Source organism: Ptychodera flava, chromosome 7 (genome assembly GCF_041260155.1).
Source record: "Ptychodera flava strain L36383 chromosome 7, AS_Pfla_20210202, whole genome shotgun sequence".
NCBI lineage: Eukaryota > Metazoa > Hemichordata > Enteropneusta > Ptychoderidae > Ptychodera > Ptychodera flava.
The window spans coordinates 25,721,645-25,725,683 of record NC_091934.1 but is presented as its reverse complement, the minus strand read 5'-3'; positions in this window follow the sequence as shown (position 1 = coordinate 25,725,683).

Below are 4,039 nucleotides of genomic sequence, written 5' to 3'. Positions count from 1 at the left end.
AAATGCAGCTTCACTTCTCAGGAGCTCAATATGCCAGTGAGAGCCTAGATTTTAGTTAGACTAGTCATAGTACAAATACTTACCAGATAAACAATTGAATGACACACACTTTACAAGACTGAATGTTTGGGAGAGTGGAAGCTTTAACCAATGTTGGAGAATAAAGATTTGGAGGTTGACCTTTGACCCATACACCCAATCTCCCTCAATGATACCAAGGAGTGTTAAAATGTCATATTTCTGACCATGCGTACAGTTTTACATGCCAAGTACAGGAAGAGGAAATCTAACTAAAGGATTGACTATTTGGTATTCTAGGAGGGGGCTGGGGGGGTTCTGGAAGATTGAGATGGATGAGGTAGCATTATATTCTTTTACCTGATCCATTATACATTATTGTTTTCCACTCTCCCGCCTTTTTTTGGTCAAGCCTTCTCTAGCCGATTTCATTTTCGTTGGCTGGAAATCTTTATTTTTCGGAAATCTCCCACCCTAAGTTTCATTCGGTGATTTTTTTATTGCGAGACACAATATATCTGTCAGGGTTGGTTCACTGTCACTGCCATCACTGACTAATAAACATTTTATCTGCTGAGTCAATAAATTTGCAAACTGAAATACCAAGAAGGTGTAAAACTTTTTTTTCTCATAAGATAATTATGACAGTATCAGTATTTTCCTTTCAAATGCACGTAATGCTTAATCACCCGATAATAATAAATATATATATATGAAGCAATGTTTATTAATGAGCACTATTTGAATATGCAAATAAAATGATAATGACCAATCATCAATGGAGAATATCTACTTGCTTAATATCGTGCACAATGCATCAAAATGACCAAATTGATGAATTCGTGGACCAATCACAATACAGGTGATTGTTACATTATTGTGTCCCAGGGCACAGTAGTTGCCGTATTTTCAATGTCTTGAAATATAACTGTACAGTGTAGTTGACATGATACTGCTTGACAAGTGAAGTGAATAACATTGTTAAATGTTCTTGGTGAGTGTTTGATAACTTTGACCTTAACTGTGGATTGAATAGAATGACAACATCATTTTTGGTATATTCCAGAAATAAATATAATATGCTCATCATTGAACTGCTGGTTCTGACAGGCCACCCACCTTGCTGTAAATTGGAGAGGTTTTATGAAACGCTTAATATCCTGTTATGAAATCCATCCTCACTATATGAATACATCATTCATTAGTAATAGACACTGCGTTCTTATCATGATACCAACGCGGCAAGTAGCAGAGCTCCGCGTCAGGACATCGATTTTGCAAACTACAATAGGGACGATTCAGAATTTACTTCCAGGGGGGGGGAGGATTTTCAGGGGGGCCACCCATTTTTCCCAAGAAAATTTAGGGGGGGCCAGACAAAAATACCACAATCTTTTAGGGGGGGGGGGCCAAGGAAAAAAACATCAATTCAATATTTGCCCAGAATTTCTGATCTCTACAAAAGAGAACCATAGACGCTACCTTGGTGACAGATAACTCAACATGTTTAGTTAAACTCCTTTAGCTGCCAAATTCGGTAATATTCACAGTGGTTTGTTTTATGCATCTATAGCAGTATCTTGTTCTCCTCCCTGAAGCGTTATGAAATGTCCAGTATTTAGCATGTCAATACAAACCATACAGTGAACAGTCAGGGTTGTTTTTGTTGAAAAGAGATCTCAGATCAAGTCCAGACTAGAATTCATTTATCAACAATAACAATGGTCATTTATGTTCACACTGGTATGTTACTAAATACAGCATTGGGTGTTCTATGTAGTGATAGAATAACAAACAAATGCTGATACACAGAGATGCACATTGAACAAATGCTAAAAATTACAGCAAATGTCTTTTTAAGGTTGGGTTTACCTTGTAGCTTGTAAAGCAGTTGAAAGTTGCATGATAAAGAAGTGTTAATTTATGCAAATGTATGCAAATCACCCGATTTCTTGGCTTCTTTTGCCTCCCAATTTCAAAATTTCCAAAGAATTTAACTCCACTCCGGCTGGGTCAAATTTTCTGAAATTTCACATTATGTTTTTTAAATGCTATATAACACAACAACTATCAATTGGTTTTGTTTGGCAATAAAGCTCTTACATTTTTAATAAGAGGCATTTTGAATAAGAGGCATTTTAATTTTGCTGATCATGATTATTAGAGTGTCAATCTTTAAACCCCTACAATTTTAAAATGAGGATGGATAATGCCAAATAAAATAGTTGTTTTTTCTACATGAATACTCTCCTTTCAAGTGAAATATTACATTTCAGAAAATACTGTCTAGATTTTGACTTAAATAAATTTTTATCATTAATACAAAATTGAGGTTTTTTACCCCAAATATACACCCACTTCATCCTTTGAGTAAACTACTGCTACTGCTACTCTTCTTTTCTGCTCCTTTTTTCTATGTTTCATTCTCATCAATTTTACCCTTTCTAAATTTTTTAAATGTTCTACATAACTTTTTACAGTGCTTACATCTACTATAAACTTTTTGAAAATAAATTTATGGCCGTCTCATCTTCAAGGTGCTTTTCAGCGAATAGTTTTTTAATGTTGAAAATAAAAATATTATGTATTACTGTCAAAAATATATGGTGAAAAATTTACAAGGGTTGATTTTCCAATAATCCTGTATGCGCATCCAGAAGATCATGTGGCACTGCGCCAATGCTATGGTGTCGGATTGTTGAAATATTGTGTACACAAGAATTTGCTGTAGTCCAAGAAGTGATCTCAATGTGTATGAGGCTAGGAGAAATATGGATAGGCTTACACATTGTGTATTGATGCTAATACTTATGTGTCCCATTCATTCTGATATGTATAATCAAAGATTTCACAGTGGCGGCTGGCAGAAAAGGCAAAAAAATCAAATTAACATTTATTGTTTCGTGTCATCTGAAACATGCGCATCATGACTATTTTAAAATTAAAGTTTGTTAAAAAAATTTGAAATATGCATGCTCTGTCAATTTTGAAAAATACTGCTGACAAAATGTGAATTTTGACTTGCACAGGGTTGTCTGCATTTAATATGAACATTGGATTGTGAATGGAATGAGCAGAATAACATGTGAATTCATGTTTTGGATAAGGTGTTTTGTCCAAGAAATGTTCTAAAATATTCCTCAGCATTTTTGCTTTCAGTGGCAGCTACTTGGTTTTATGATAACCAAATTAGAAAAAAAAGAGAAAATTAAAAACAAGTTGGCTTTCACCAATTTTAATTCCTAATGTTTAAAACTTTCACCGTGAGTCTGCAAATATTCAGCATCATCAAATGAAAATGTATGCTGAACGTGTGCATGTACATGTACATCTCACTTTCCAGAAATATCTGGATATCTGCAAATGATGTACCATTAAACTTCAAGATATATATCACTTTGCCAATTATCTGCTCCCTGATTTTCTGTTCACCATTTCTAACTGACATCTTTGCTTGTCTTTGTGTGCATCATATGTATCAGTGAGACATAACGAAAAAAGTATTCATATTTAGTAATTAACTTTTCTTTAGAAATTTACAACCAGATATGTTTATTGCTACCCTTTCCAAAAGTGTGCCACTTGCAGTCCCTGCAAATCATTCTTTTTATAGTCACATAACCCTGAAATGATTGTTATATCATCGATTAATGTCCACTAGGCCCTACAGTTCCTGCAACTTGTTAGACTAGATATGTCTATAATGTACCGTGTAAGCATGCATGTATATATTAGGGGGGGGCCATGGAAAAAAACCCAGGAAAGATGAGGGGGGGCATAGATTTTTTCTATAATTTACTAGGGGGGGCCATGGAAAAAAATCACCGAGAAAATAGAAAATCCTCCACCCTCCCCCTGGAAGTAAATTCTGAATCGTCCCAAATATGTGCATAAAATTAAGGCAGTAAGCACCTCGGACGTGAAACACTCAAACTTTTGCCTAAACTTATCTAAAGGAAAGTTTTAAACCATTCCCTTTCGAAACAAAAACGGCACAGAATTAGAGGTCTCCGTACAAAAA